This window comes from Carassius gibelio, chromosome A17, assembly GCF_023724105.1.
Source record: "Carassius gibelio isolate Cgi1373 ecotype wild population from Czech Republic chromosome A17, carGib1.2-hapl.c, whole genome shotgun sequence".
In the NCBI taxonomy this organism is placed as follows: Eukaryota; Metazoa; Chordata; class Actinopteri; order Cypriniformes; family Cyprinidae; genus Carassius; species Carassius gibelio.
Genome location: NC_068387.1, coordinates 15,901,433 through 15,921,596, shown reverse-complemented (window position 1 = coordinate 15,921,596; position 20,164 = coordinate 15,901,433). Strand labels below are relative to the sequence as shown.

Here is a 20,164-nt window from a genome sequence, read left to right as displayed (position 1 = left end):
TTATGTACGTAATAATTTGTACCTTTTGTAATTTGGTCGTGACTAAGCTATTACTACAGCCGGCAATATTACAGGTAAACATTGCAGTGAGAAAAATAGTCATTAGCCTTTATGTATTTTCCTTAGAGTGCATGTCATTATTTAGGCAATGATGACACATTGCCATTGGCAATAAATTGTAGGTGGTGTTTTATGAAGCTACTCAAGGATTAAGCTAAATAAGGTACTTAATACTTGAGAGAGAGAAAGAGAGAGAGAAACAGAACTGTATTACTATAGATAAATGATTGTTTTCATATTGTTTTCATATATTGTTTTCCTCTCTGTCTATTGTTTCTTTTAGTCATTGCAGCGTGTTCAGGGATTGTGAGATAAGATAATTAAGAATTTGTGATTTGGATATTAAATCAAATCCTCCTCACTGAGGCGGTTTCAGCAGCTGCTGCTTCTTCCGCTGTGTGTGTGTATGTGTGTGTGCTCTCTCTTTGTTTCATCTGGTTAGATGCCAAATCTGTGGCATGCACGCAGTACTGCATTTCAACAGCAGCACTGGACTGTGTCTTTTATCTGAAAAGAAATATAAATGAACAAACAAATACATATCAGGGTTGAAGAAACATACATAGATGAAAAGAACAAGGTGTGGTGGTCAAGGAAGACTAGTGGGGCCACTCATGCTGAAACTTTAATTAAAAGCTTTGTTTACTCTTACTGAGCACCCTACAGCCTGCTCTGCCTAAAAATGGTGTGTGTGTGTACGTATGCAGTGGTATGTATTGATGTTGTGTGTGTTGTTCTTGTTTGTGCGGTGCTCTTTAAAGAAGACTGCTGTTCTCTACTGCACACCTCATTTGCAGGAAGTCGTGATCTCATTTGCCTGGTGTGCTTTCCATTAGCAAAGAGTGACACTACAGCACTGCAGAGGCAGTGGAGTGTGTGTGTGTGTTTTACTCTTCCCGACAATTTCCAGACATTTACCAACTGCGGACATTTCACATAATGTAACATTTTGAAAGAAGAGTCTGTCTCAATAGCATACTTTAAAATATTTATTTCAGAATCCAGGGGTGTGGGTATTTTTATGTATTTTTTTATTTTTTTTATTTTTCAAAACTCCCAAGATCTTGTTCGGATTTGTGAAGTGCATCGAATCTGTCAGTCCCTTCAGGATATGGTGATCTCTCATAAAAATGAATTCATATTTAACCTATTCATGCATTATGTGCTGTATGTCGCTGCCAAAACACTGTGCTTATCAAGATTCATTTTGAATTTAAAAGTTGTTGAATTTAAAGGAATTGTTCAGCTAAAAAATAAATGTCTGTCATCATTTACTGACCCTCCCGTTGTTCCATAAAATGATTTATGAAATTGTTATATTAATTATACATAATGAAAAAAAGTCATGAAATGGTCATGGGAACTTCTGTAGTGATGATTATTATTATGATAATTTTTCTTATTATGCTTACCCCTAAAATATATCATTTCTAAAATTGCTCTTTTGACCCAAAAGATGAAGAAGATAATGATACACAGTCTTTAATAATCCACATGGGGTGATCCATAGAAAGAAGGGAGAAAACACACGTACACCTCGACAAGACCGGACAAACAACCACTGAACAGAATGCAACTTATATGGGTAACGAAAATTAGGATAACGACTAGACACTGGGAGGAGTACGAACAAGTCCAGGGAGGTGACGACAGAGGGAGGAGCCAGGGCGGAGACAGTAGGGACTTGGAGCAGGAGGGGCCAGGTGGGACCTAGGCCACAGCTACTGTATGATGGCAGCCCATGGTGGAACCGACAGAGGGAGGAGCCATGGTGGAGGAAGGACTGACATCTCCAGGGGCCCGACCGGCGGTGGCGGAGCAGGTGGTGGAGGAGCCCGAGGCAGAGACAGAGAGCCAATGAGCCAGAGTGACACCGAGGATCCAGAGGGCCAAGGTGTAGCAGATGTCGCCAGCGTCCAGGGTGGGGATCTGGAAGGCCAGAGTTGGAGAGAGGGAAGGAGGAAGGGGGAAGGAGGAGCCTGAGAGTGCCAGAGGGACAGAGGGACAAGGTGGAGCCAGAGGAGTGTAGTCCCGAGGCAGCAGATGGTTGACGACAGACCAAGGCTCACCAGTGGCAGCGGGCTCTGGCTCCCCCACAACCAAGAGATGGTGGCTGGTCTCTGGGTCCGGAGTGGCGCTGGTGTCGTCTGCAATGTCCACAGTCAGCGGTGATCCACAGGACACCAGCACCCACTCCACAAAGGCGGCGAAATTCCCCTGAAGACCATCTTCGGTCAACCGCACTTTGCACACATCGTTCAGGCTGGTTTTGTAGTACATGCAGAGGCGGTAGTCAGGGTAGTGGGTAAGGTTGGCGATTTCCACAAATAGTCTTGTATGATCCTCAAGGTAAAGGCTCCTCTGCACCAGCAGGAGGAGGAAGACTGCAGGACCAATCATAAGAAACAACAACAACAACAAAAAACTGACCAAAATAAAAAAACAAAACACGGGGGAACACACCACTATAATTTTTACTCTTCTGTCATGGTGTGGTGCATGAGGGAATGCATGAAGACAAAGATGATAACTAATACAGGTTTCAATATTCTTCAGAAAATATTATTACCAATACTCTCATTGCATCCTAATTGCCATTAGTTAATTTTCTAATTACTAAAGTTTTTTTTTCTCTGTTAAATACAGAATATCTAAATTAACTGAGACTATTACACTGTTGTTTTAATATTTGCATACAGAATAATTAGTCCACTTAAACATTAACAGCCTTCAACACTAATTGTATAAGGATAATTGGTGAGCTTTCAAAGTAAAGCACAAAAGGCCATAAACATTGCTGCAACAAGTTTGCTGCTGCAGTATAAAACACATACTGTAAAAACTTTTATTTTGTCAGAAAACTTAGTTAATTTTGAATGGCCATCAACAAAAAAAAAAAAAGATGATTTTTGGATGCAAATACTGTAGTGTAGTTATAACGTATAGCAGCAGGGGTGAACTGAGTTGTGCTAACAGCCACAATAATGCATTTTGACTCACAGTAAATGGCCTCATTCATTAAACGGGACAGTGTCTGCTCTTCAAACCACTGTCAGGCCTGTGTTCAGTCACACTGCTGCAGCGCAACTGAAACAACTTCAGCTGCTGGTAAAAAGGTTCAGTTACTAGACACTGATGTAGAGAATTAAATCTGCTCTGGTCCAGATAAAAGTGAAAAGTATCCCCTACAAGGCATGAGTTCATCTGGCTGATTTCGGTTAATTGGCGACCACTGTTGTAAAGAGATAATTTGCACGGTGGATTATTGCATTATGCTGTGACAATCCCTACTGCAAGGCAGCTATTATAAAAGGTTTTAGTCTTGCCATCTACTGTTAACAAAATTGGCCTGACTAGAAAAAAAAAAGCAGAGAATTGAGTCTTGGCTAGAAGCAATTAAGAGACACATGATTATCTCGCCTTATCTTGCCTTAATGATACCATACCTGAATGAACTTGAAAACATCGTAGTCATCCTATCTGTTAATTGTTCAGTTTGAACAGAAAGAAGCTTTCAGATTGAGAAGGTTTTACAGCCTGGGGCTAAGCTGAATATTTCAATATATTTCAATATATTTCCACAATATAAGTTTGTTAAATCGATATTGAGTGTAGGTTTAGTATATGGAAAGTACAGATATGACCCTGCCAAAGTAAGAGACCACTGCATAATCTTTAAAAATAAATAAACGCAACCGTTAAGAAGTCTGAAGTCTGTAAGTATATATATATATATATATATATATATATATATATATATACACACACATATATATATATATATATATATATATATATATATATATATATATATATATATATATATATATATGTATATATAAGTTTGTGTGTGTGTGTGTGTAAGTAATGGCTTACACTGACCATTTATTTGTTAAAAAAATACAGTAAAAATAAGAATATATATATATATCTGTTTTAATATATTTTTAAATGTTATTTATTCATGTAATGACAAAGCAGAATTTTTAGCAGCCACTGCTCCAGCCTTCATGATTCTTCATAGCCTTGTGGGCAGCGCACCGACATATAGCACTTTTGCGCTTCGGGCATCTTGAGTTCAGGTCCCGGCTCACAGACCTTTTCCGATCCCATCCCTTTTCTCTCTCTCCCACTTTGCTTCCTGTCATCATACTATCATATCATAATAAAAAAGGCTCTAGTCAGTGCTGGACCTGGTTATAGGTGATGTAGGGTGGCAGTGTCACCCCCGCACATACTTGTCCATCTTTCATCCAAACACTGTCTGTTTCAATGAAACTGCTTGACACATTTACTCTAATAGATAGACACACCTTGGCTTTGCTGAGGGGTAAGTATACTCAAGTGTTTTCTATGCATTCTTTAAGATACTAGCAAAACATTAAAAATGCATTCATTTTTCACTCTTTTGAAGCAAACAGTAAAATGATATTAAATATTTCAATATTATTAATAATAACAGTAACACTTATAATAATGGACAGTTCTTCCATACTTCTAAACAAGAAAAACTGATCAGCTGTAATAGGCAATTTCACTGTGTGGACTAAAACATCTGCATAGTTTGATTGATTTAAACCAAACCTCCGGCCTTGGCTGCTCTGAGCTGCTGTGAATATATGACCATAATGGAATGAAATGAAAATGAAAAATTTGCACCCCTGTGTAAAACATTGGAATACAATTTAACAATGGTGCAATTAACCTGCCGAATGAAACAGCAATGCGGTGATTAACATTTTATCGACAGTTATCCACCCTTTTAAAGTTCCGTGTGCTGTTTTAGTGCAACTGTTCTGACCTCTAAGAATTCCCAGCGCTCAGAGGCAGAACAAATGCTGATCTTTCATTTGCCTTGACTTGGAGAAGCTCCATACAGACCATTACTGTGAGCAGCGGAAGTTTAAAATTGGTTTAAACATGGAGGCTTCATCCTTCACAGGCCCGCCAGATCCATCGCTGCCACCCACGCTGCTTCCTCCTTCCTTTGCAAACAACGATGCCATTTTTCACAGCTTATTTCCATTCATTGCTAATTAATCTGTGAGACACGCTAATCAAATACTTATCAGCGAGCTTTATCAACACTGGACAGTGAGAGAGCACCTTCAAATGTGTGTGTGTGTGTGTTTTTGTGTGTGTCTATTTTGGATTGCAGTTCTTTGAGGCTTACCGTTCTGTTGTGGTCTGTGCTTTAGGAAAGGGCACAAGTAAACACATTATTTGTAGGTAGAAAATATCAAGGAGAATGGTCAAAGAAGAATATTTTTAGCATCTTTAAGCAGCAGTGTCACGCACCAATGTTTTTGATGGGGCACCAGCAGCAGTGCTAGCTTTTTTTTTTTTTATTGTTATTGTTTTATTAGTGGTATTTTTCAAGTTTGAGAACCTACCCATTTTATTATTTTTATTTATTTATTGATGGATTGATTTTTATAATCTCTCTCTCTCACTCGCTCTGTCTGTCTGTGTATATATATTCAAATATGGATTTGTTCATTATTTTATTATGGGAAGAAATATGTATAACAAGTTAATGATTAATTTAATGTGTTGTGCTATTATTGCTATTATTGTTTTAGTACAATACAAAAACATATAAAATAAAATTAATTTAAATATTTACTCTCCTTACAGAATCTGAAGCAACGCATGCTGGGAACTATAATTCTGCTGTAACTCATTAGGTTTGAGATCTGATCAATATAATCGGTTACTGACTTCACATAACTTTTTCTTTTAAATGCAAAATAACTTTCAATAATATTTGGGTAAAATGAACCCTTTAATTTGATAAATCTGAAGAAAAATAAAAATGGGCTTTTACAGTATATTTTATTACATTATAATATCATAGTTTATAATAAAACGTGTTTTATTTTTTCTTGAATTTGAATTAAAATAGATATATGAGGACTTTAAGCATCTCTGTTTCTGCATAAAATTCAGCTTGCAATATGTAGCAGGGGACCAGAAGGTGATACTGGTCTAAATTTGCAAACTCAGAACTGTGAACTGTGAATAAATGTCTAAATTTTACAGAATAAACACAGCACCCCCTATAGCACAAAAATTGTTTAAAGTAACTCGCTGTAGGGCACAATAGCACAAGTCAGAGAGAGGGAGTCTTGTCCGAGATTTGAACCAGAAATCATCCTTTCTGGTTTAAAGCCACAAGCCATTTAGCCATTAGCACATACATCAATGGAAACGGTGGCATACAGCAGTGCACAAGCTCCTCAAAGGCCATTTGTCTGTGATGGAAACAAATTGATTGTTTTCACCTGTGCTTTGACCTTAAGGAGCCCAATTCCCAGTGGACGTGTCATTCTTTTCATTTTGCTTCACATACTGCAGAGTGTACCTACCTCTTCACAGCCTCTTCGCCCATCATCTCCTTCTCACTTGGATTCTGTCATGCTTGAATTTGTGTACAGTAGATTGATTTAGTTGTCTTTGAGTGGTGCATCTAAATTCCTTTTTGAACTCTCAGAGTAAGTTGTTACTTATATCGGGGTTGATGAATGCTTTCATGAGGAAAGATGAGGCTTTACTTATACATATATCCAGTGAGCCTGTGGGGATTACTGTATATGGAGAAAATAATCACATTAGTGCTAGAATAGGTTTTTTGCTTTGAACAATACTACTTTCTTTATTACTACATGACGGCACATTGCCGCTGAAGTTATTTTTAAATTCAAGCCTAGGTAATGTCTTCTTTACAAGTATAATGTTTATATATATATATATATATACATTTTCACTAGACAAAGAGCTGTGTGCATTCAAAAATTTTGTCTCAGTTTTTTAGCCAAGTGCTATATATAAGTATTTGTACATATTTATTCAATATAATTTTGAAAGTTTATTAAAAAGAAACATAATATGTACAGTAAATTAGGCTGGGCTTAGAATGATAAGCAAAAATGATAATAAGAGTTATGTCATGATTGCATTAGGCATTAGGCCTGAGCCATCTGAATAGATGGAATTTATTATAAATAATAACATTTATAGGTAATACATTAAACTATTATAACATATATACATTTTTACAGTTTTTATTCTATCTCAACTGTTTTGGGGTTGGGCGGAGGGGGGTTGGGTATGTAATATAGCTCTAGAATCACATACAAATTTTTGTGCGCACCCACTTCTCAGTTTAGCAGCTAAAAATTATCCATCACAGTGTTTTTATATTCAAAACCAAACAATCATTTTTTTGTAATTCAAAATAAAATCTTATTCTTCCTTGCATTTTAATTTTCTGATTTTCGGTGTGTGTTTGTATGTGGTTTCTAACAGTGCAGTTTACCAAATCACAAAACGCAAAAGCGTACTGTCTGTATAACGGACCAGGAGATGGCCGCGTCATTGTTCCCCCTGTCAGACTGTGAATTGAATTTATTGGTGATACAGAAATTCCCCTTGTGTGACAGAGAGATAAGAGCGAATGGCTCTCATGCAGACAAGAGGACACTCGTAAGTCTTCATACTTCTAAAACTCTGGACAATAAGAATGAATTTGGAGGACGGTGAACTCTACAAAGATATACTGTATTGCCACAGTGTGTGGGTGTGTGTGTTCCATCCATCCATCCAAATTGTAAAAATTGATAGTTAATGTATTAAACTATTACAGAATATATAACATTTTACAGTTTCTATTCTATCACAACTTTTTTTGGGTGGGGGATTGGGTATGTACTGTAATATAGCTCTAGAATCACCTACAAATTTTTGTGCTTACCTACTTCTCAGTTTAGCAGCTAAAAATTGTCCATCACAGTGTTTTTGTATTCAGAAGCAAACAAGCTTTTTTTTTTTTTTTTTTTTACTTCGAAGGACACCTTATTCTTCCTTGTGTTATTTTCCTATTTTCTATTTGTGTTTGTATGTGATTTCTAACAGCGCCATATCGTAAATAACAAACCGCAAAAAGGTACTGTCTGTATAACGGACCAGGAGATGACCGTGTCATTGTTCCCCTGTCAGACTGTGAATTGAATTTATTGGTGATACAGAAATTCCCCTGTGTGACAGAGAGATAAGAGAGAATGGCTCTCATGCAGACAAGAGGACACTCGTAAGTCTTCATACTTTTAAAACTCTTGAGTTTTTATGTGTTTTTTTTTCCATTTAATAATTTATTTAGAATGATATATCATTTATTAAGATATATGTAATTTTATTTTAAACTAAATACACTGACTTGGCATCAGGATTTGGTGTAAATAATTACTCTGAATGTTCCTTGTATTTAGTGCCAATTTATGTTATCCCATGAACATGTTTGTGTGAAACCATTGGTTAAATGTCAAAACCGCTTGAAGAAGTGAAGTCAATAACAATAAAATCAGGCCAAAAAGACACATGAGGATTAGTTTCAGATGAATGGTGAATCAAGTGTTTTTCACATGATTTTCTAGTGCAGCTGCTTTTCAAAGAGATCAAGCTGGACATTCTGTGTGACCCATGTCTCTGAATGAAAGAAACAAATAAATTAAGCTAAATGCAAGAAACAGAACTTTTGGGAGTGCTAGCTTCATTAAACTTTTCTGTTTCTGTTTTTTTTATTTTTTATTTTTATAGTGTTTCACCTGTGATTAGAACAACATGAATATCCAAGACTAAGTGCAATAGTCAGAGAGTGACTAGGGACTTAGAGAGATTGAATTCATTTGAAATATATTAGAATTTTTCATGAAGCTCATTTTTAAAGACTCTTTCACATCATCATCATCATCAGTGTATACGTCTTTAAAAATGATCAAATTTGAGTCCTATAACACAATTGATATTTACATAGTGTGAAAGACTAAGTCATATCTGCAAAATTGTAATATCTATTTGTGTCTGATCTCAGTGGTGCATGCATGAGCTGGAAATAGTCAGATATATGGTAATATTAAAGCTTAAATACAAAAAGTGTGTGTTTTTGCCTGTGTGTATTTGTGTTCGTGTTGTCGTTTTTTCAATGTCAGTGTCACCTTAGTCCAGCTGTGAGTGATGGGGTCGTGGGACAGACCTGTTAGCACATTAGCACAGTGGTAGCAAGACAACAGGAATGTTTCCAAAACATTTACTCATTCTGCTGCTGTTCCCTCTCATCAGCATCCAATGTCAGTGTGCCAAATTATCAGGGCTTTATCAGCTAAAATCATGGGCATTTTTATTTAAAAATTGTAATAATTTTTAATAATATTCACATTTAAAATATAATATATACATGATATTTTTAATTATAATAGATTTTTATTGTAATTTTAATAAAAATGAATGTACATTTAATTTTCTATACAGCCACTGCATTTTTTCCAAATAATTTCTCTGCTCATGATCGGTTTTCTCCTCCTCCTCCTCCTCCTCCTCCTCCTTCTGTCACTGTTAAAGGTAATGTGAGGTTATCTATGACATATTCTGTAATTATCATTTAATGACCAATCTGGCAGACACCAGAAAGGTCATCAGTGGATATTGAATGAATAGCTTTATTGTCTGGCTGGAAAAACACACTCCCATACATTCCTGAATTTGTGCTGTTTTGTCCACCTGTGGTTAATCCGGACTGTGATGTCTAATTTTTCATCTATATAGATTTTGGGAAGCGTGCGGGCTGTGTCTCAACACCTCTACAGTGTTTTCACATTAAAATGGTCACCTATCATGTTACCTAGCAACACTGCAGAACATCTTTGTATTAGAAAAGAAAGGGTCAAAATAAACACTTTTTATGGGTACTTTTTGCGATTTCACGTTCCCTCTGTGGACTACGTTGCTGACCCCTGCAGAAGGTCATTCTGAATTGTTTTAGCTTCAGTGGATAAAGCAAACCCCACAGACATGCAAAGAAATACAGTCTAAAGAGCCATGGTAGAAATGCATTGGCTTTAAGTTTTACAGTTTGATGAACTAAAATGTAAACTGTTACGACATCACACACCCACTCACCTTCAGATTAAACACTAAAAGTATTCTCCTTTGAAATATACTATGTATTTATTTACGACATATTTTACTCATTTTCATATAATTTCAAAGCCTGAGTGGTTATTATAATGGACAAAGTATCTTCTATATATTCAACAGAAGAAATATATGGGTCATATGGGTGGTATGAGGGTGAGTAAACCACCCACCTTTTCAAAGCCTTGCATGACAGCCACTGTGCCTGTCTTTGCACACTCTTTGAGAAGGATTGAATGTTGGGGAGAGCAGCATCAGCTCACCGGATAAGAGGACACAGGTTTGTGAGATAGAAGCAGGCCCTGAGACAAAGACATGTGAGAGACTTAAGTATGGCACATTTCAAAGACTGACATTTAGTACATGCAGGGTCTGTGCTGTGCTCTCACTGCCAGGTCTGTCCAGAAGCTTCAGTGCTTCTCTATGAAGATGGCATACTGTAGTAGCCAAGAATAAAACATAGCAGACTTCATTCAGACTTTTATAGCAGCTTCTCTCAATTTTACTGTAGTAATTTGACACAAGAATTGACACAAAATGTCAGCTAATGTACTTTTTCTACTGCTATTACTACAAATATAATAATAATTATAATTATTATTAATATTATAAGACATAAAGAAAAATCTTAGCTTGTAGAATTAGTGTTATATATTATGCATTTTTTATTCAATCAGTCTTTACCCCAAAGTCAATAGTAACATCTTAAAAACCTCCTTAAGAAAATATATTAGAGTGATGTGGGAAGTAGCTTTGGGATGTTTGGTTGCTAAGATTAAACAGCTTTTTAAACCAAAGAAAAGAAAGATTAATATCAATAGGCAACAACTCAGATCAAAAACTCAATGTTTCATTTTGAAACATTAGCGAAACATTGCTAATCCAACTGAAGCGCGTACTTCCAAAAGCTGTGATCATCAGTTGCTTTGTCTGTCAGTCAGTGGCTCAAGACATTTGGGATAAGTCTTGCAAACCTGCAGCTCTGCATCCATGTTTATGTTTTTAATAAGCTTTAGACAGTTTTAAGTTATTAACTTATTCATAAATATTTCTCTCTTGGGAGAACAGGCTCTCATTCCACTGTAAACAAATCCTGATCTCTCTATTGGAGAAACTGGTTGAGCTGGTTTAGCTTGAGGCTTCCTCCTGCAAGGATTTTTCTCTGACTCTGGCAGCCATGTCATTCAATTTAAATGGAAAAAAGAGTGTGCGATATTAAGAATGGATGAATGACCCCAGTTTGTGTTCATTTGAAGTGAGAACACTTTATTGAGGTCGATAGAGAGCTACTTTTAGGTCAAATGTAAATCGTATGTAGAGAAAAAGGGAGCAGCAGATCAACAAGTGGGCATTTTTTGCAGTAGTACAGTAAAAGTTGATTTTTACATGCTTTATTGATGTCCTCTTTCAGCAAGTTTCCATTTCTATCTTGTTCTGCTCTAGTACACACACATTCACAAACTGTGACATTTTCACAGATAGCGGCTTGTGCACTTCAAGAATAGGATTCCTACACTTAGTTTAGCTCTCGACTGCTGGCAGGCTAATTATTTCTCTCTCCTCCCACCGTCACAACCGCAGCACAGCAGCTCGGCTCCATGTGGTAGATTTCAGTGGCATTAGGCGGGCTGAATTTAAAAATGAATGTTGCAGTGTGGATATCAAGCAGTCACAGTAAGATGTGTCATGACCTGTTTCTTTAAGGAGAAGTTTAATATGCAGAGACAGATATTAGTTGGTCAATAAGCCAAGCGTTTGTGGGTTGACTTCCTTGGAGAGCTTGAACACTGAACACTACACTCTGTAGTGAAGAAATTGCTGTTTTGTTGAGCAATGTGAGCTTCTGGCTGAAGCTGCAGTGAGAGTGTATTTGTGTTTGGAAATTAAAAGCCTGTTTTTCTATTTAAATTTACTGTCACTGCATTAGATAAAATGATATCAAACTGAGATGCATGTGAAAATCAATGATGTATTTGATGATCAGTTTCATCATGAACAGTCTGCTTTGTCTTCTCTCATGACTCCTGTCATCTGGTATATTCAGTCTAATAAAGTTTCCGTTAAACCCCACAACTGAATCCAGCCTATTTCCTGACAACTTTTTTAGAACTATCCAGTCTTTTTTTTTCCCCTCGTCTCAAGAAGTATCTTTATCTACACGAAACCACAAAACTGACACAAAACGATGCCAGACCAGTATGTGGCACTGTAATTCTGCCACAGACAAACTCTAAAAATGGAGATGAAGACTTGGACTATGGAACAATACTTTTATTAATCTGTATTAATTTTAGTTAATAAAAAGACAATCGTTCAGTGTTTGTTCATGTTTTTGTTTCCTTTACATGATGTAGCGTTGTCTGGGGCGAGATTTGGGCTGATGATGTCATCGTATCAGAAAATATACAGATTCGTCCAGACAAAAACGCAAGGGCGGCATTTTCAGATTCATCCACTCTGGGACCTGGTTTAAAAAAAAAATCAAAATTGGTTTCAGTCTCCCAAAGCGCCGGATCTGTGTTGCCAAACGCCAATAAAATGCAAAATTTAGGCGTATATACAGGGAGACGTGTCTCCGTGTGGACAGGGCCTTAGTTCTAAGAGCTCAACAGGTCCAAATACAATTGTCTACATTTGAGCAGTATATATTTTATTATGTCATTTCAAATGCAACTTCTGCAGTCTTTTTAAAAATAAATGTTTTGGAATGACAATCATATGTTTTTGGCTTAATGTAAGTGGGTCATGAAAACACATTAGCTGTTTTTTTTTTGTTTGTTTTTTTGATGCAGTCATAGATAGCAATCTTTTATTGTTGATGTCATGGGTTATGCATCCACTTTTTGTGGATATTCCTTTTGGTAGAATCTATTGCCAGTTGCCATTGTAGACATCAACAGTAACAACAACAACAAAAGCAACAAATAATAATAATAATAATAATAACACAACAACAACAACAACAATTATAACTATTATTACCAATAATATTGTATAATTTTTAACAGTGTTTGGAATAACGGCGTTTAAAAGTACGGCGTTAGGTAACGACGTTATTTTTTCAGTAACCCGGTAATCTAACTAATTACTTTTCCCGTTGTTACAATGCCGTTAACGTTACTGAACGTTAAATGCGGTGCGTTACTATGCATTGATTTAATAAACTATGGAATCCGAACGGACCCCTGGCTCACACAGCGAGTGAGTATGTGGGTTAATGACGAGATAAGCGGTTGTGATTGGCTAAGGCAGAGTCATGTGTTTCATGGTAGCCAATCAATGCCAGTGTTTTTACACACATGCCGGCACACGCGGCAGCGACAGCGGCGCCAAACACACACACACACGCAACAGCTACACAGAGATTCACAGCAGAGATGGAGAGTCAGGAGCAATCCGATGAAAAGTTGGCATTTTCAAGGTGAAGATATAAGCACTACTTCCAATTCATTGTGGTCAAAGGCAAGAACGTGCATGTAATGTGTACATGTAATGTGTGACACGCATCTACAAAGCTAGTGGACAAAAACACTTTTCTTACAAAGATAATACTTGAAATGCAGGATAAAACTCTTGCTGTCTGTTGGCGTGCAATAAATATTGAAAGTTATGTACCTGTCTGTTCTACTCATTTCAAATGACTTGTGAAAACTGCTAAAAAAACTGCAAAAAAAAAAGTACAAATTCTCTGACATGTAGCAACTTTATTTTATTTTATTATTATTATTATTATTTTTTTTATTTTTTTTTACAGTAACGCAAATAGTTACTTTCCCTGGTAACTAGTTACTTTTATTATAGAGTAATTCAGTTACTAACTCAGTTACTTTTTGGAACAAGTAGTGAGTAACTATAACTAATTACTTTTTTAAAGTAACGTTCCCAACACTGATTTTTAACAACAACAACAACAACAATAATAATGATGATAATAATAGCTTGATTTATGTTTACTTTGGGTTCATTGTATTTATGTTTGATTGTTTGTGTGATGTAAATGTTATTTGAGATATTGGAAGTGTCTTATCTGATGTTTTGGCCAGACATTTTCTTCCAAGTCTCAGCTTCCATTCTTTCAGCAGACTTTCCTCACATCCATCCACTTTAATTGGAGACCTGGATAATGACACACCATCACATACTTTCCAGAAAGAGCATGATGAGAGGGGAACAGAAGATAACAATAGGAACTGAGGAATGATGGCATTGAAATGTTAGAAGCAATAAATAAACAATGAAGTGGCAATTTGAAGACTAAAGGGAGGAGAAAGATTAATTGTCTGTTGTTTGCGGATTGGCTGTCAGCAATCAACTTCCTGCTGGGCATTTTTATGAGGTGTGCACTGTGAATTGAGCCTTTGTATGTGCTGAATCTCCATGCTGATGAAATTAGGGCTCGGTGAAGGAATGACAAGATGCAGAGATGAAGGGAAAACTGACAGAGGGAAATAAAAGTTGCATCTAACTGCTAATTTCTCCCTTCAAGATAATAAGAAATTCTCTTTTTGCACTTTGTTGTGCTGTACACTGTGGATTTGGACGCAGCTCTCCTTTGAGCGGCTGTTTAATTATGCAGGCTGAATCTGAAGCCAAAGCCCCTTCAGTAACACTTTCCGAAACCCCTCCACCCCGTCAGGATTATCCACTGACCAAGAGGAAGACAAGAGCCTTGCTTGGGTTACATTTGAATTCTTTGTTTTATCAAATGAAAATGATGACTTCGATAAAGATACAAAAGCCCAACTAGATCTGATCCTTCACTATATTTCTCAACCACATGTGGTGGCATTTCCTGAAAAACACAATTCTGTTTTTTTCTGTTCTAGTTTTTTTCCTCGTTTGCATTTGACTGTCATTTGTACTGTTCTAACTCACTCTTTATACTTGCAGTTGCGGCATTGCAAGTATTGGTGGCTCTTTTATGATAAATTGCTTGTGAAGTTCCTCATTTGTAAGTCATTTGTGATAAAAGCGTCTGCTAAATTACTGAATGTATAGGAGCAGAACTGACTTTGTATCCAATGGCCTTCTGGTTCATTAGTTCACTACAGACAATATGAAAATCCCTTCAAAAATTCCACGATGAAGTTCCTCTAGAGGCTGTGAGCTTGCCTGGAGCTATAGAATTAAAATGTCCTTTGTGGTTTGGCTGCACTGTTGATTTTGTATTCATTGTTCAACAGTGTTATACTAACATTTAATAGTTATCAGCCTTGTGCAAATTGGGGAAAACTGTCTTTGCAGAAGCTCAAAATTCAGTATCAATCTCTGACACTCAGAGACATATCATACACCCGGCGTAATGCGGCGCAAGTGTGTCTGCTAGTTTCAGTCTGACGCCGCATTTTCCTGTCCAGCGCCACGTCGTTTAATTAGCAAATGCATTTGCACCCATTTGTACATGAGTGCTGGTCTATACAGAGGTGTGTTCAGGGGCATTTCTGGCGCATTGCTAGCGCATTGTTATTTTAATGAGCTAAAAATAGACTGCGCCATAGACCAACTCAATTAATTGAATAGTCGTGCCAAAACATACACATATATATATTAACTGACTCATTGCGTGGAGCTTTGGTGGATTCCTGCTTGTCCCATAGATGATCTGCTTTCTTCACTTGAGAAGTGTTCAGTTTTTCCGCCAACAAATTCCACCATTTAAATAGCCATTCCGTCGTTAAAATAGCAAAAGTGGATTTGGAGACGCCCTGATTGCACCTGCGCCGTGCGCTTTACACTTTGCGTTTAGATCGTTAAAATAGGGCCCTCAGACTTACAGATCATAAAATTGCCTTTAATCCAGATTTTATTAAGCATTGTTAGAAATATTACTAATTAATATCATACAAAATGTATATGAATACTTTTATTTAATTTGTTATTTAGTTAAACTATTTAATGTATTGATAAAATATTAACCATCTACACTCTATGACACTATTTTTCATAAATAATCAACACTTTAGACTTATTTATAATGTTTGTATTTTTATACAGTACAGACCAAAAGTTTGGACACACCTTCTCATTTAATGAGTTTTCTTTATTTTCATGACTATGAAAATTGTAGATTCACAATGAAGGCATCAAAACTATGAATTAACACATGTGGAATTAAATATGGAATTATATACATAACAAAAAAGTATGAAACAACTGAAAATATGTCATATTGTAGGTTCTTCAAAGTAGCCACCTTTTGCTTTGATTACTGCTTTGCACATTCTTGGTCTTCTCTTGATGAGCGTCAAGAGGTAGTCACCTGAAATGGTCTTCCAACAGTCTTGAAGGAGTTCCCCGTGAGATGCTTAGCACTTGTTGGCCCTTTTGCCTTCTGTCTGCGGTCCAGCTCACCCCTAAACCATCTGGATTGGGTTCAGGTCCGGTGACTGTGGAGGCCAGGTCATCTGGCGCAGCACCCCATCACTATCCTTTTTGGTCAAATAGCCCTTGATGCCTTCAGTGTGACTCTACAATTTTCATAGTCATGAAAATAAAGAAAACTCTTTGAATGAGAAGGTGTGTCCAAACGTTTGGTCTGTACTGTATGTATAAATGGGTATTTATTTAAACCTTTAAGTCTTAGTTTAATGCTGATAATAATCATGGTAACAAATTTGGTGACTTGTATCTCTGTGGACAAACACAGGAGGGTTTGAGGCAGATTAGTGCTACTAAACTACATTAATCCACCTTTAATCCTGAGCTGCCCACAGCAGGAAACCACTGCAAGCTTCACATACACGTACACACATACAGTAAAACCTATTTCTCTAAACCCTCATCACAGACACACATCTGCAATATTTGGCATACTAACAGTCGTGCCCAAAGCATTCTTCATCATACTGTTACCCACACTACCAGGCGCGCACACACGGACACATTTAAAGTGTAAAATTAAAACACTTTATTAATTACGTATTTGTATTAGAAAGAACAGAGTACTAGTTTCCTGTTTTATCACTCTGTTGGAGTGGTGAGGGTGAATCACTTACTGTCAGTCTGTATTTCACATGATGACACAAAGTTGTCATTCATTTTTGGAAGAGCAGACATGTCGGGTCACAAGTTCACTTCTAGCTGGTGATAGTGACTTATTAAAAAGATCCACAAAATTTGACATGGCAAGTCCGAGTGAACTAACCACTTTCAGTAAAAACTTCACCTTGTTCCACCCTGATGCTTAATAAAAAGCCGAACCGATCATGAATCATTCAGTTTTTACTTGAACCAGTCTTGGTGGTACAGACACTTTAAAATACAACCTTTTTACTTAAATGTATTGGGAGGTTTTATTGTAGTACTTTACCTTTATCATAGGTGTGCACATGGGCTTCAAGCAGCTGCCACTTTGCACTCATGAACTGAGGGTTCTGGATTCCATGAAAACAGTGTCATTTTTGTACTAAGGGACATTTAAAGGGTCATATAACAAAAGGGTGTGTTTTCACAAATGTTTTACTGCACAGAGGTGATACAATGCACCGACTAAACAAGTCATCACAGTCGAAAAAGTGTGAAAAAGGCAACCCAGGCTCATTAGAAATATGTCACTGTCTACATTTCTAAAAAACTGCAAAAACCTACCTATACATACATTTCACTGCTATTTGGCAATAAAGCACCAACAGTTTTTGTTCCTTTAAAACAAGTTTTACATGTGCATATAATTAAAGAAAGAAAAAATATTTTCACATGGTTCCTTGCACAATATAATCTCAAAATACTTTTACCATAGTACATGATTTGTAATATATATATATATATATTAGTGTATTTTAACATTTACATGATATAATCACCTACATATATATGTTTTTCTCTTTGGCATCTGGTACAGGCAATGTGTAATGTTTGGTTACAAGTCCCGGTTAACAAAGCCATGACAATTCACAAAAGACTTCAAAGCTAAAACAGCATGGTTGCTCCAGCGAATGTGTTTTTATGTAACGTTTGCTTTTGCTCACACTATCTGTATGGTGTAGGGGGAACTTCAAATGTGATAGAGCATTAACCTTTTAGTGCCACTCATGTAATACTGCCATAATAACTTCTCCAGGTGTGTGTTCTTGGTGTGTGTGTGTTCACTGCTCTGTATGTGCACTTTGGATGGGTAAAATGCAGAGCACGAATCCTGAGTATGAGTAACCATACCTGGCTGTATGTCATGTCACTTTCACTTTTTAATACATGCAGTAACCAACATAAAATGTTTCCACAGTCATGTATAGCTGTTTGAGAAGGTTTTATCACCAATCACTGAACGTTTAATTTTGAACGTTTTTATTTCCCCAAAATGTACCCACATGCATGTTTTTGTTTCTTTTGTTTTTTATAGAACTGGGCTTTTTAATAAACCTGCAAATGAGAAAAAAATAATAATATTGCGTATAGCACCTTTTGTAGATGAGTGACCAGAAAAGTGCAGCGGAATGTACCCTGTGCAGCATTTTCAGGTTTTGCAGATGTGTAACCAGAGTCCTGTATTTTCAGTGATATGGAAAAAAGTTAAATTGGTGGTGCTAATGAAAATTCAATATATAATGATAATAATGCTTAAAAACACTGTTTTAAGAGAGTAATCAAATATTAGTCTGTCTTGGCTAGTTAGTCGCTTGCCTATTGCAAACATTTATTTGTCTTTGTCTGTGTGTGTGTGTGCATCGTTCTTTTGGTTTTGGCCATTGCCCTTTCGAATGTCTGTACGTTTTTGTAATTGAAATATATAAAATGTATCTACTTTCTTGTAGGTCTCTTTGATAAGAAAGTATCTGCAAAGAATGTAAATGTAATTGACATAGCATTTAGAAATAAGTATGCCTATCCTGCAGGTTATGTATTCAAATTCATACTGAATGTGTCCCTGAATTTTTAAGAGTTCGAGTCCATCAAAAGGAAAGTCAGTGTTCGGTCAGTAGCTTTGAAAATGTTTATAAATTCTAAGCTTTCTCAGCCTTCAGCTCCTTGAACATATCTAAAATTGAAATTTCTATTTCATATGAAGGAGTTTGCTGTAGACAAACTGCAATCCCCTTGATATGATGCGAGATGAAACGACTTGCTCAAGGGTACCGCGGTGACAAAACAGGACAGAGACCTCAGTGACCTTCCTTCTGTTACTCATGAGTCCCACCGATCAGCTGACCCTGGAAATAAACCTGCCAGAGCTGCTGTCACCTCATCTGTCTGGTGAAAAGTTCAAGAACTTCTATATAATCATACTTAGTCAAATATTCTAATAGCATCAATGGATTCAAGCGACTGGTGATAAAAAAAGTAATATTCTTAGCAATGTAAGAATGTAATTTTGTGGAGCAAATGATATGCTCAGAAGCAGCATGATATCAGCTTGGATTTCAGAGACACCGACCCTTCACTGTGTGTATGTGAGCTGATGCCGCACCACAGCTAGTTTATGCTAATCCAGGCAAGTCAGTCTCTCTTCGGGGGGCCCCTTTACTCAAAGCGCCCCAACAGAGAACAAAATAGAATAAGGGGTGAATATTAAGGATTGTTCTGTTTTGACATCTTTGGAATTCATAAAGATTTGAAATGTGGCTCTTAGGAAATAAAAGAAATCATATTAGCTTACTGTACCAGCACATGATCTTTGCTCCATTAAAATGATCGGTACATGTATCCGCTGTACACTCGCAATTAATTATGGCTTGTAGATTCTTGTACATTAAAGCAGATCATGTGAATTGCATGAACCGCATACATTTGTGCCCTATTTTTTCAACATTATGCCAACCCCATTAGCAACACTACTTACTACAAGATAATGCTAATTAGAATTGCAGACTGCGGGTCATGAAGAGGATTATGTGGACTATCTCATTGTGTACCTAGTTTAAGATATAAAATGTACCATTGTATATTGTGATTGATCAGGTACAATAGGCCTACCGGAGGACACACACACACACACACACACACACATCTATATCAATATCTACATCTATATATATCACATCCAAATTATCCAAATTTGTCTGATCTCTTTAAGAAAATGTAGCTGGTGTGAACATCATTATAAAGTCTGCTTTCTTTCACATTTCTTGTGGACACAGTCTGAGAAGTCAATTGTAATTTTCCCTTTAATTATTGCTTAAAAGATATTTTAATCAGATTA

General features: G+C 36.7%; 1 protein-coding gene and 1 long non-coding RNA gene across 4 annotated transcripts in view; both read left to right on the top strand.

Moving 5' to 3' along the window:
* The window catches only part of LOC128031550 (glutamate receptor ionotropic, delta-1-like), a 243,031-nt gene that overhangs the window by 82,679 nt on the left and 140,188 nt on the right, over positions 1-20,164 (top strand). The window lies entirely within an intron of this gene.
* LOC128031558 (uncharacterized) lies at positions 13,289-14,772 on the top strand. Its single transcript, XR_008188118.1, has 2 exons — positions 13,289-13,450; positions 14,112-14,772. It is a non-coding gene; the product is annotated as an uncharacterized LOC128031558 (long non-coding RNA).